This window comes from Lissotriton vulgaris, chromosome 2_1 (genome assembly GCF_964263255.1).
Source record: "Lissotriton vulgaris chromosome 2_1, aLisVul1.2, whole genome shotgun sequence".
Taxonomy (NCBI): Eukaryota; Metazoa; Chordata; class Amphibia; order Caudata; family Salamandridae; genus Lissotriton; species Lissotriton vulgaris.
The window spans coordinates 950903815-950918957 of record NC_141687.1 but is presented as its reverse complement, the minus strand read 5'-3'; positions in this window follow the sequence as shown (position 1 = coordinate 950918957).

Here is a 15143-nt window from a genome sequence, read left to right as displayed (position 1 = left end):
AGCAACTTATTCGGTGGGCAGCCTGTATTTAGGGGAAGTTCAATCGTACCTATAGATGGAATGAATGTTTACACAGGGGTATTGGTAACACACCTCATAAACTTAATTACACAGATAATAAAGAATTTTATTCATGGTGCCAAGAGTATAGTGTGTTTCTAAGGAAATTTGTGAGGCACATAGATAAAGTTAGGTATACTTAGCTCGAGCGTACTGTGGATAATATTTACCATCATCGAACTTGAACAAGAATGATGCCAGGTTCTACACTAATAAATGGGACACCGGGAGGCTAGTTAATGTGCAAATATTACTCATGAGTAAAGAGACTTTACGGGAGATTCTAAAGCTAGGAGTATCGCGGGGGTAGTACTTACTTTACTTCCTGGTGCTTAGAAGGCCTCGCGGCTGCTCACGCTGTTTCTGCTGCGGGGCCGCTGCATCGCAGGAAGCAGTACTTATGCTTACTTCCGGGTTAGCGATATCATTTAGGGCATGCGCAATGGCTGGAAGAATTAGTGCGCCTGCGTGCGGGCTAGACCACAGGGATTTGGGCCTGCGCATGTATGATGGGCTAGAGGTGAGCAATAAGAAAGTGGACGCCGCCTCTGTATGTCAATTGTTAAATAAAATATTAAGCGAGGAAGCGGGTCTGGAGTACGTACTGGTTATTATTAGTACTACTCGCACAACTATTTGAATCGTACATGTTTCTGGTAAATTTTACAATAGTGCCCGGTCAAACGAAGGCAACCGGCGTACAAAGTGACATATTAGTACATTTTATACATAAACAGAATTATATTTACGGGCATATCAACCGATACCAGTTCCTGCGAATGTCACAGGCACATTAGACTGACCAAACCAGCTATATATACGGGCTAACACATTTGCATATATACTGGTCAGAGGAGAGAGTCCACGTTAAGGTATATAGATTTAAAGCAGAGTTTTTCACATAAGAATAAAGGCATCAGGTATTAGCAGCACGTGTTCCACTCATCAAGAGAGTTCAAACCACTTTCAATAGTTTTGCAATTGAAAATCCATTTACATTCCAGGCGGTTTAGTAAATTTTGTTATACTGTTTGTAGATTTTCTAGAGAAGAACATCATTCTCACAGACCAAAATCCCAACTATACCAACATCCGTCTATGGCGCAGGTATATAGACGACGTATTGATGATCTAGACTGGCGATCAAAACCTGCTTCAAGAAATCTGTGTCTGGTTGAACCAAAGCCAACCAGATTTAAGATGTACATACACGTTTGATAACCAACAGGTAGACTACCTAGATGTCACCATCAAATGCATGAACAATGAGTTATACACTACACTTTTCAGGAAGCCCACTGAGAGAAACACTCTGCTCCAATACCACAGCGCACACCCAAGGGCTCTGAGAGATGGCCTTCCTTACGGACAAATCCTAAGGATTAGGCGTAATTGCAAATTTAAAGAAGATTTTTTCCTTGAGGCAGAAATCTTAGTTAAAAAACTCAAGGCAAAATTTGTGAGACGAGCTATGAAAAGAGCTTGGTATGCCCATAGGGAGCATCTGCTCCAACCCCAAGAAAAAAGACCAATGACTCGAGTAACGTGTGTCACGACCTTCAGTACTGTGAGTAACAAACTTACCAAAATGGTTAAAAAACATTGGTCAGTATTGGATCCCCTGGAACTCGACAATGGTACCCCCTTTTTTCTTTCAAAAGGGGCCATAACTTAAGGGATCACCTTGTAAAAGCTTTTGTTCCAAGTAAAAAAAGTAACACTATTGAAGCATGCTTTAACTTACCACCAGTCATCGGCCACTACAAATGTAATAACTGTATTGCATGCCATTCCACCTGTAACACAAAAGTCTTTGAATATAACAACTGTAAACATTTGCTTAAATCATTCACAAACTGTAACTCAAGAAATGTGGTCTACTGCATCCAGTGCCAGTGTGGATTACGTTACATCGGACAGACAACGCAACAAATCAAGACACGGATTTCACAACACAAAAGTCGAATTCGGTGTAAAGTACAGACAGCACCTCTGGTTGAACATTTCTGGCAGCAAGGCACTCTGAATCAGACTTCACCTGACAGGTTATAGACAGCCTGCTCCCCAGCACAAGGGGAGGCAATCAGCAGTCTGTACTAAACCGCCTGGAATGTAAATGGATTTTCAATTGCAAAACTATTGAAAGTGGTTTGAACACTCTTGATGACTGGAACACGTGCTGCTAATACCTGATGCCTTTATTCTTATGTGAAAAACTCTGCTTTAAATCAATATACCTTAACGTGGACTCTCTCCTCTGACCAGTATATATGCAAATGTGTTAGCCCGTATATATAGCTGGTTTGTTTATAAAGTTTTTGGTCCTGAGGAGAACCCTTAAAACAATCAAGGTTCGAAACGCGTCGACCGACCAGGTCCCTGGTCACCCAGAAGCTGATATTATATATAAAGAAAACGTTTTTCCTTTTTGAAAAAAACTTGAGTAATTCAGATTCGAAGACTGTTGTGTTGCTCCATATGTTTAAAAAAACCTTACTTTCTCCAATGTGGCAAAGGGACCTTTTTGGTTTTTTGGTTGTGGGATGGATGTTTGTTTGAATGTGATATGATTGACAATATGTATCACACAAACTTGGCCAATTCCACAAAGTGATTGTAAATATTTTACAATGTGTGTAGACTTTGTCTCATTGTAGTGTTTATGTTCGTGTTGTATTTAAATGCACAACAAAGTATGCTATCTTTTGAAAAAATAAATGAAAATTGAATAGCTTGCGCATGACTAAGGTGCAATCTGTAAAGCGGAATTTCATGTTTGAACTCATGAAACTACCTACCAAACTACAGGAATAGTCAGTCTCAGCATTGGCAATTGTTTAGTTTTGTATCCTGCGATGCAGCGGCCCCGCAGCAGAAACAGCGTGAGCAGCCGCGAGGCCTTCTAAGCACCAGGAAGTAAAGTAAGTACTGCCCCGCGATACTCCTAGCTTTAGAATCTCCCGTAAAGTCTCTTTACTCATGAGTAATATTTGCACATTAACTAGCCTCCCGGTGTCCCATTTATTAGTATAGAACCTGGCATCATTCTTGTTCAAGTTCGATGATGGTAAATATTATCCACAGTACGCTCGAGCTAAGTATACCTAACTTTATCTATGTGCCTCACAAATTTCCCTAGAAGCACACTATACTCTTGGCACCATGAATAAAATTCTTTATTATCTGTGTAATTAGGTTTATGAGGTGTGTTACCAATACCCCTGTGTAAACATTCATTCCATCTATAGGTACGATTGAACTTCCCCTAAATACAGGCTGCCCACCGAATAAGTTGCTAATTATAGCCACCCCGCGGGATGTCAAATTCTCCGGCTAGTTTTGAATCAACGCAGTATGTAAGATACTGTTTTCTTTTCACGGACTGCAGTATAGCACCCCTCATATGCCATACTCATACCTTATTTTGCACCTTAGACCGGGACTCCGCTATCTGCACCCGTAAGTCTCCAGATAGTCTGACGATTGCTCGAACATCCCTGTACCCCGAATCATACCAATAGTGTACATCTACTAGGTGGGTCTTCTATTGAGTTAATACTATCCGTACCTATCACTACCCCCAAGTGTCGATGCTGACGCCTATGCCAATCTCGCCATATGCAGCTCCAGTTGAATAGATTGCCATAAGATACGCTGGTAAAAACCAAGCACGCCTTCCCTGTCCCGTACTTCATCAAGTAAGTACGCTCTCACTCTATCAATCAGCAGTAGGGCACCATTCTGGCCTGAACACAGCCCCACTAATCTCTATTTTTCCCGCTACAGAATTATACCAATTGAAGCAAGAGCCAAACTCAATAAGAATTTTCTCATTACCCGCTCAGTAAGTCAGATTATTTCTTCTTAGATCTGACAGTATGACTATCTGGCTGCCCATATGTCCAATACCTGCTCACGGGCCCTTCCTTTCCCAACAGAACTACAAGCCTACATCACTAAGAGGTTACAAATACGAAGCAAGAAAGACCAAATTATTTAAGATGTAGATGCCTTCCCTCGATATTTCCTAATTTAGTAAGGTAAACCCTGCTACCCTTGAACGCAATCTTGCGCTGAATAACTCCTAGTCCTAAATAAAACACGCTCTAGCGACACCTTGAACGCACTCTTGCGCTGAATAACTCCTAGCCACAAATATAACACGCGCTAGCGACACCATTTTGTCCCAAAGCTTCACCGGGTGGGAGGCTTATAGCCACACATGACGGCCCATCACTAGTGCATTAAGGACTCTTAGTGTAGATTAATTTGATATCAATAATACGTGTACACTTGATATATAGCTGCATGCATTTCACACACCCTTAGGGTTGTGAACTCTCACTGGGAGCACATAGGAACAGTAATTTTAAACTGTCCATTAGGGCTCAGTGCTAAAACATGTTTTCTAATTCAGTTTCAGAAATGCTCACACAGTCCTGATGATGATCTAAAATTTAAAAAGATCGAAACGTCGTCGACCCCCTGTTGAAAATCCTCCCCTAGTACATATTGTCTAGGATTTCGATGTTTTGTTATGTGTGATATGTTTTGTAATGTTACCCTCACTCAGTCACATTACGCACACCTGTCACTTATGTGAGCGGCAGTAACTATCATTTTATTGTCTTCTATTAAATATCCACCTGTTGCCCTGAAAAATGTGCTCCCTGAATTATTTGCTCTTTTAAAAAATTAAGCTTTATGCGACTGGACCTTCTCAGGCCAACCCTGAACCTCTGTTTTTCTACTATAAGTCCTTGTAATGTTGTCGCTTTAGTTCATAGACAATTGTTTTTTCCAATGCTTGTTTGTTTGTCAATGCCCGGACAATTGGTTTTGCCAATGCTTGTTTGTTTGCCAATGCTTGTTTATTTTACGGTTATTCGCTTTAGTTCATAGACAACTGGTTTTGCCAATGCTTGTTTGTTTGCCAGCGCTTGTTTGTCTTGTGATATGGTTGTTTTTGTTCACCGACAATTGGTTTTGCCAATGCTTGTTTGCCAACGTTTGTGTGTCTTCTAATGTTGTTACTTCACATGCATTCAATTGGTCTTGCCAATGTATGTTTGTTTGTTCAACTTGCTCTGGTTTATGGATGGTTGGTTTTGCCAGTGCTTGTCCAGCGTCAGTCTTTGTTTGCCTGCTGCCGTTAGACAATCTGTCAATTTTGCGCGCTTCAGCAGGTGCCTCAGACTTCAAGAACTCCCTTTTAGGCACAGTTGATTCTGACTACGCATTAGCGCACTTCAGATCTCAGGGCGGGCTTTGCCGTATTTCCTCGACGACGCTATCACGCTAATTGTTTCACAAGTACAATCAATTCCACAGCAAGGGCGTAGAGCAGGCGGTACCTTGATTTTCTTCGCTTCTTTACGATCGCGTCCCACTGTGCTGACACAATCAAGTTTCCTCGCGCCACCACTATGTCAGTTACATTTCATTTTTTGACATCGGCATGTCAACGGTCCAGAGTATACAAACCTTTCCTCTGGTCGTGAAGCATCAGTTTCACCTGGATCCCATCTTACGTCGCAAGTGTGAGGGCCTGAGTTAGCGAGGGCCCACGTGCTTCAAATAATGGCACACAGACACGTTGGCTAGAGCACTCTGGTGGACTCGAAGTCCTAAGCGACCCCGGTCCATTTATTTAAGCCTTCTCGCCATGCCTGGCTCGAAGGTGATACATTGTGTGTCTCCACTTCCGGGTAAGGGGCCCCACGTTACAAGCGGTGAACAACTAGACCGCTACAGCTATCAATAGTGCAGCAGGTGCAGGGGCACCCCGTCCAGGGCAGTGAGGGTGAGATAGTGGGTACAACGCTCTGAAATTAACGACCTACATGGGCATAGCTGACGATAGTGCAGCAGGTGCAGGAACACCGCAGACTAGGGTAGTGAGTGATCCGCTGGTGCCAAAATATGACCGTATTTTTGCTGCTAGGGTAGGCATTTATTTCCCTTGCTTGCATGAAGGCCCATGGCACCCTTGCCACGCCGTTGACTGCCACCTACATCCACCTGCTTCAAGAGCCCATTGAAGAGTAATATTTCAATGTTTGTGGGTGACCCTGATTTTATTATTTACATTTTCTATTCTGAGTTTTTATTTATGATTTGTTTTATTGTCACTCCCGCTCTAGGTGCCACCTTGGTATTTTCGGGAACTACAGACGCTCACCATTGATTTTTTGTGGGGGACGGGAAGGAGACCGGTGGCACTGGATACGCTGTTGAGAACGAAATCGGAGGGGGGACTAGCAGTTCCTAACTTCGAACTTTATTATCTGGCGGCGCAGCTGCAGATCCTTACACAGAATGTAGCACGGGAATTTAGGGGTCCGGAACAAGCTCGTGGATCGGGGATACAGAGGCATGTCCTCTTCTATATTGTTATGCAGCAGCACCTGGTGGTCCGGAATTTAACCCTGGAGGAGAAGACCCTGAGGTTGTGCTGGAATAAAAGCCAAGAGAGGGCGAGAGTGGCACACCCATATGCACCCGAAATCCCTCTAAGCATGTTGACAGCATTGCCACACGGAGGGGACTGGACCCAGCTACTGGAATGGGAGGAGATGGGGTTACAAATGGTGGGTGACTTATATGCTGATTTGTTACCCTTCCGGGCGCTGCAAGACCAATTTGGCCTTCCTGACGGAGGTTTCCTTTTGCACATGGCTTTTACTACAGCAGTGCGGAAACATTGGAAGACTGGGCAGTTAGAAACGCAAACCACGATGGCATGCCAATATGTGGTAATGGCGGCGGGTACGTTTAAGGCGGTCACCTGCCTACATTCCTGAATGCTGTGCGAAGGTCTGGAACCCCTGATGACTCTCAAACTGAAATGGGAGGCGAGTATAGGGAAACCCATTCCGGACACGGCTTGGGGTCGTATCATGACGATGACCTGGAAAGGGTGCAGGAATGCACAATTTCAGCAGGTACACTTTTTTATAATACACAGAGCTTACCTCACTCCGGGAAAGATCCGGAAATATTTCCACGTGCAGGACACAGCATGTCCTAGGTGCCTAACGTCTGATGTGGAGCTAGACCACATGATGTGGGATTTTCCGAAATTGGGGCCCTATTGGTCCGAGGTAGGGACGCTTCTTAATGAAGTCACTGAGCGGCAAGTGGAATATAACATGGCGACTTGTTTGTTGCTTTGGTTTCCTCACACTAAGACGACCAAGATAACTAGTAAATTAATTGACTTGGGCCTCATTCTGGCCCAGAGGGAAATAACCTGGCATTGGAAATCGAAGGAAGGTCCCTCTAGTAAGCGGAGGGCGAACGAACTCCATAAATGGGCCCATAGTGAGAGCACGATCAGATTGCGCCAGGCAGCCCGTACAGCTAATGAGAGGAGTCTAGAAGCAGCGTGCGCATGGGCAGAACTAATGAGAGTGTTAAGTGACAGCCTATCACCAGCGGAAGAATAAAGCAAGAGAGTTATGTGAGTTGTTCCATGTAAGATACAGAAGGATAATTGCGATCCTACAGGTTTCCTCCTTTTAGGTGCTAAGAGACTGAACGTAGGCCCACACCGGCTGCAGTTTAGGGGGGGTGGGTTTAATCGGGATATTGAAGATATCTACTGTTAGTACGGGGGGATGGACCACTTAGAATTAAATAGGTGGTTCTTGGGATGGTGCAATTAGATTGGAAACTCCCTCTGAAGAGCGGCCGAAAAGAACAGGCTCTACAATGAGGTTTACTGTAGAGGAATAGGGGTTTGAGACTAGGCCTGGGCCTTACATTAACAGAACCTACAAATACACACCACCTAGATCATAAATCTGGTTAACTGAAAGGGCCGAAAGACATGGAATTACAGGAAAGCAGATACTAGATGATCCGAGTGGCAGAGGTTAAGGTCCCCCGCTGGAAACACCAATTATGACATTGATTTGCTATCGGCGCCCGACCTCCGGGATGTGGGCTAAATGGCTGTGATATGCATGAGTTATATTGAAGGTGAGGCATTGATCTATTTTGCTGGCGGGATACCCAGAACAGTTGGATGTATATTGTCTAATTCTGCAATACAAATAAAGTTTTTAAAAAAATGATTTGTTTGATTGTTTGGGCAATTGCACTGTGTATGATGTCACTTTGAAAGTAAGCTCAGTCCTAACATTCGTGCTTCACAAATTGAAATAAGTACAAATGCATACGGTGTGAAGGCTTGTGATATTAAGTCATATAACACATGGTACCCTGTGAAGCAGTCGCCTTGCTGAATGACATAGGGTTATAAATAATACATGGAATTCTGTAAACCCTGTACAAACGCCAGTCACTAATTTCTTCATAATCCTCGACTTGTGACGCACTAAGACGCAGAGTATAAAGGAAAGAGGTCTGAACTCAACTATTATAAGGTATTGCATGTACATGAGCCGTTACCGGTCCGAGCAAAGTATCAACATCTGTTGGCAGGACTGATGGGAGTGTCAGACAGAAGTCTAGCACGCATTCTTCTCCACATAGCAGGCATCGTTGAACAGGTAAGATGCAATCTTGACAGATTGGTCAGAATGATAGAAACAAAGTGGTATTTAGATCTCCTAAACGAGCCAAGCCCAGAATCTGTATCATGCGCTCACGACACTTCATTGCCAGGAGAGTGTTCTCTAAGGTAATCTGGGTGTCGCTGGTGATTTGACTTGCCATATCGGAGCAGAATGAATAAAAATAGTATTCCTGCTACGAGACCCAAAACGAGAGGCGGGCCGCCAAACACTGAGTGCACGAAGTTTGGAAATATACCTAGGACTGCTTCAAAGGGTGCTAAGAGTCCCGTAAAAATCGTATTAAATACATGTACAATACCACTGGTATCAGACATGTTAAAGATGCGACCTAACATTTCTGAGAAATGTATAGGGCAGTTTGTCCATAAAAGGGCATGCACCTCTGCAGAAGTCCTTGCAACTTGCAGATCATATGTCTCTTTGGATGAGGTCAGTGGCACAGTTTTTGTAAAAGAATGGCTTTCATTCTGCTTAAAGTATCAATTCGTATAGAGAAGATGTTCAATGAAGGTCATAACGGCGACTCGCCGTCTGTCTTGGTTTTAGGAAACAATACTTGCATACAGCCAGTGACCCTGGCTGACAGTTACAAGATAGGCTATTCCTGGCAACCTTCCACAGCAGCTGTGATCGTTCAACATGATATAATTTCCATTAGAATGCTGCAACTTCTGTGTGTATATGGTAAATCCCAGGATGTCTTGGTGTATTCCTTACCCAACCTTTCATATACGCCCACAGGTATATGTTTCAAACAGTACTGAAAATGGGAAACCGTCATAGGCAGAGTGATTATCCCATGTATTATCCATTCTGTTGCTGGTTTTTCAGAAACAGTTAATGGTAATCTTTCCAGTTTTTCAATGCTCAGCACCATATATTCTGCCCCCCTCTGTGCCAAAGTGATTTGTTTATCTGTAAGGTAAAATTCAGAAAACAATGACGTGGTGTTGATTAGACGCCATGGCGCATAGCCAGAACGAAGATTTTGCAACATCCAGCCCAACAGCATTATAGAACGCAATTGCGACTGACCATGTTGTAACATAACCAAGTCCTATTACATTATGTCAATGGCAGAGGATACTATGCTGTCCAAAGAATAAATTCTGGATGACAGAGTTGTTAACCCATTGTCAACTACAGAGAGAGATTTCTCTAAATGAATACGATCAATTTCTGGTATACATTCTGCAGTCTCTGCTTGAGTCATTTTCAATGCTTCATTGTAAATGGCATAAATACCAGCGTATACAAAACATTTATGACGCGGTTTGCAGGTCCTTGTAAGAAGTCCCTTAAATCAACACCAGCTTTAAGTAAAGATAAGTGTTGTTTAACCTCTTTTAGTGTAGATTGTTGTAGCCACTCAAGGCATACTTTACCTACACTGTATGATGTTACTATCCCTGGATGTTGTCTCTGGACAAATCTTGGATCTGGCCTGGTGAATGTGAACCCTTGTGTCTTATTCAGGAACCTATCCTGACAGTTGTTTGTGTCTGTGGTCAGATTAACCATTTTTTCCAATCAGGATCTGTTCTGTTTTAAAGTAAAATAGTATTTACGTTGCCCACCCCGTCTGTAGTGTCCTTGCTATCAGGTGTAGGGTGAAGGTGTAGGTATTGACGTTTTTTTTAAAGGTTTTATCTTAGTTAGGCCAAGACAAGATGTCTGCTGAACAGTGTCATTTAAAAACATTATTTGTTCAGGGATGATGCAGGCTCTAAATGAAGCTTCTAATCCCTGCACCTGCCAGTCTGTTGTGCCCCAGACAGTTTTTGTCTCAATGTTGTCTTTCCAAAAGTCTTTTCATTCCTGTCTTATTAACATTTTTCAAGTAAAATGTTTCTGGATTTGAGATATTATAACCTGAAAAGTATGAACATTTCTCATAAAATGTTTTTGAGCTACCCTTTCGTGGCGTTGGACAATGTTCCCATTGATTATATGTGTAAACATTTCTAGGATTTGCAGATTTGTGCAAGAAATGATGACCATAGTGATTATAACAGTACATTTGTTCATAATCTGATGAACCTTCTAAGTATTGATGATTTGTAAATTTTGCAGACATTTCTAAGTCTGACATCATATTATTAACAGTCTCAAAGTCCCAATCATCAGAAAATGTACTGGGTGAAACTAAGTCACTCAAGGAAACCTTGAATTGGTGTGGAATCTTCAACAGCTCTGCCGGACCATGAATGTCATATTCAGTTCTGTCCCAAGCTATACCCCCTGGTATGGGAATGGCTGTGATGTTTACTGCTGACAAGTCTCTTTGTTCACGATGGGAAGATTTATGTGGCTTGAGGAGTAAGTTGATGTTCATTCTGTGTCCTTTGTACTATATTTCCCACTGATCAGTAATCCCAAGGTAAATACCATAGTCAACCAAAGTAGAAGAAAAAGTATACCTAAAACAATCCATACTTCAACCCATGGTGAAACCAGATAAGTCTTGTCTAGTTGATGAAATTGTTCTGTAACATGTTCTTTGAAAGTTTTTTTTACTGGCGTCATTTCAGGTTCACTGGGATCCTCAGAAAATGTATCAAAGTTAATGAAATAGCCAGAGGCAGTTCTGTCAATTGTAGGTATTGCATCAGGATTATTTGAAATCGCTGGAGCTACTTGATCCCTTGTCATATTAGTATAGTCAGATGCTATATCATTGTAGACAGGCGTTTCTTGACTGTTATTTGGGTCTCAAGAGGCACAAGTTCCATGGCTTTGTTGCATAGTCCTTCTTTTCGTACTGCAGATTTCTCAAAGGTGATGAGTCTCTCAGTTTGAATCTCTTGGATAATAGCCAGATTTTGGTTGTCTGCTACATCTTTGGAGTCCACTTGGCCTACTACTTATGAATGGGCACCTGATGTGGTTTTACCAGGTCGATGGATACAAACCTGTTCTCCTTTCTTCCAGCAAGGGGCGGTAGTAACACTGTTCTTGATCCGTGGATTGCTAGTACAGGTACTGGTTGTAAGAAGGCCCAAATTCCTTCTTGTCCGCGATCTTTTCTCTGACTAGATCCCCAATCTTTGGAATCCAGGCAGGCCTTGCTGGGACAGGTGGTTCCCCTTCAGTGGTCGTTGGCTTCAGCAATGTGTTGCTTTGACTTTTCCTTGTTTCATTTAAGTCCTGCAAAACAGCCAAACGATCTTTGATATCAAAAGGTTTTTGTTCTACCACTGAAGTGTGACGATCAAGGTCCTGGACAATCATTATAGTTCCAAAAAGGATTTCATATGGAGTGATTCCCCCTAGAGAACTTAAGGGCAGGTTATTAAAACTACGTTGGACACTTATTAGATGTTTGACCCACCTGTCACCCGAGCCCAATACCCTAGCTGTTCTAGATTGCTTTATGTCCCGTTTTTTTCTCTCCACAACCGAATTTCACTCAGGTTGGAATGGACTAAAATACCGCAATGCAACGCCCAGATTGGCCATGGCTTCCTTGTAAGCTTTTGAGCTAAACATAGGACCTTGGTCAGAATGTAGCGTGCTGACTGCGTATGTGCTGATAAAGACTCGCAAATCTTTTATAACAGTTCGAGCATCAGCCGATCGCTGAGGCCACATCCAAATGAATCTCGAGCAAGAATCCACTGCAACCATGATATATTTATAGTTACCATCCCTCTGTAAGGTACCGCAGTGGTCCAGGTAATCGCAAGCTAATGGTTTACCTGAAATTAACAGGGGCGTCTGCGCAGGACGTTTCACAGTAGAAACTTTCATCTTTTGGCAGATTTCATAGTCCAAAACATAGTTTCTGGTCTGTTTCCTCATGCACGGCCAACAGTATCGCTGTTTTAATAATGACACCGTGGCGGAAAAACCTGTGTGTGCAGAGGCAAGTTCTTCATGTGCTGCTAAGATTAGTCCCAATCTATGTTCCATGTTTGGAATTACTCTATCCCCCACACCAGGGAGGCAGCAGCAGGGCACCGGATCACCGCAGCCTCAGCGCTGCCCTGCCGAATCATTCCACAGGCTCCCTGCTGCCTGCCGCTTCTAACTAACGCGGCGAGGCGGCAGACTGGGGACTACATCCCCCAACAACACTAGCGCCTAGGAAGGCGTGTTTCCTGTCCCGCCCCCGGAGGTGCGCTTAAGGACAGCGCGAGCCCCGGGGGAGCGGGGGACTTTGGGGCAACACAGTTACTGACCTGGGAGGCAGCACCAGGGCACCGGATCACCGCAGCCTCAGCGCTGCCCTGTCAAATCATTCCACAGGCTCCCTGCTGCCTGCCGCTTCTAACTAACGTGGCGAGGCGGCAGACTGGGGACTACATCCCCCAACAACACTAGCGCCTAGGAAGGCGTGTTTCCTGTCCCGCCCCCGGAGGTGCGCTTAAGGACAGCGCAAGCCCCAGCGTCGCGGGATCGCGCGCGGGTCGGCGCCCGGGCAAAGGGCGGGCCCTCTGTGGCCCTCAGAGGACCCGAGGACGACGGGACGGGCCACCTCACTTGGCCCCATCGAAGGAGGAGGCATCGAATGAGGAGGTACAGAGACACTTAACCCTTTGATCTTTATCGTTTTCGAACTGCCTAGTGTCGTTTTCGGATTTCTGTAGTCCAATAATCATGTCCATATGGGAGGAGCTGAATGCCCTGTGTGGCACAAACTATGCCCCTGACATATCAACCCCCCCTACAGTGAGCAGAGACACTGACCACATAAACTGCACCCCCCAGGGTGTACTTTTATCCCTCAAAATAATCCTTTCTCAAGCTAACACACTGTCCCGGGGCTCAACCAGCAAAAGGAACACCGATGAGAATCTATCTAATGTCGCTCAAATGTGCTGTAGCCCCTCATTATCCCCCCCCAACCCAACTTTATCAACGCCAGATAAGGCGGGGACTAGAACAAATGACTCTGTATCGCCCCTCCAATTGACCCTACTGGCCCACATCGAGCGATTGATAAACTCCGCATTATCACCCCTGGTAACAAAAATTAACGATCTGGGGGACAGGTTGACCGGTATTGAAAAAATAGTAAAAAGGACTTATCCATTAACTGAAAATACTGCTATTCCCATATGTCCTACTCTCCCTACTAATCATGAAAAGCCTAAGTCCATTGCACACAGGAAAGCACGAACATTGGATTCCCCTCTTAACACACCCATTCCAAGTGGTCGCAATGTTACTTCTAATCCCACTCATGTCCCTCTCATAGCTCCTAGGATTCTCAAAGAAAGAAGGCATCGAATTAATCTACCCCCTGAAGCCGCCCCATACGTGACCGTTCTCTCTGGGGTCCCTGCACTTAGTCAGGGCAAACTCGAAACACGCCAGGACCTGCTGAACAAAGCCATCTTTTGGCTCAATAACAATAGACCACTGCCACCTGCTCTAGATGGCGGAATACTGAGCATCAGGAGGGTGGGGTGGCTAGGTATGTTGCCCAAAGACATTCCGGGAGACTTGATATTAATTAAATTCAAACACAGGAACATTGTCCCCTATCTACGATTTTCCGAGCCCAAAACTGGAGATGGCCCAATTTGTATCTGGGACTTGTTTGACTTTTATCCTGCCCCCTGTGCATTGAATCATAATACTTGGTGAAAGGGGACTCTGTGTACCATTTGATATTACTTTGCTCAGTTGATTCACTAAATTGATTTTAGTTTGCTTTAAATAGTCGGTTTTCTTTTAAACTTGTAATGAATTGTTGAGTCTTATATATATGTATGTATTTCTTTCTGTTGCTTTTATGGTTTTAAACTTAAAGACCGAATAAAGCTTATTTGAATTTGAATTTGAATTTGACTCAGTGTATGGATCACGTGAGCTTTTTGTAGTTCTTTTTGTAACTGAACTATTTATTCCCAAAGCAGCTTATGCTTGATTGTGCAACCTTTCGCATCTTTGAAACCGTTTTCAATCCAGTTCTGCAAGGATTCATCATAAGATTGAACGCAATAATACGAATCGCACACTATTAGTGTGGGGAATTCGTGATCGGTATTTTCAAGCGCCATCTTGAATGCTTGTAGTTCAGCTCGCTGAGCTGTACAATCTCCGAGAGATTGTGTTTTAGTGACCTTAGGTCGGAATTTACCATTGCGCCAGCGACCTTTAACGATCGCGCACGCAGCACTATATTTCCCCCCAATTGCGGGTTGTGCTGATTCGTCTGTATAAATTATACATTCGTACTGTTCTAGAGGCAGAATCTCAGTGGGCAGAGGACATTCTTGTTCGTATTGTAGAAATTCTTGTGTTTTCAAATAGGGGTCAAAAACGTATTTAACGTCTTTTGCAGCAAGAGAATTAACCTATTATATCCATCTTGGATGTAAAGCCTTTGCATTTGTAATGCTCGCTTTTGTCACTGACTCTAAGGCAGGTACAGGAGTAACGACCATAATGTGTTTTCCCTGTGCGAGGGCTCTCTCTTTTGCTACAGCAGTTTGAACCGCTGTCAGAATTTTTTCTGTAGAAGTGAATTTCATTTCAGCTTGTGTGTACAAGTGTGATTTATAAGCTATTGGTATTTTCTCTCCTTCATTA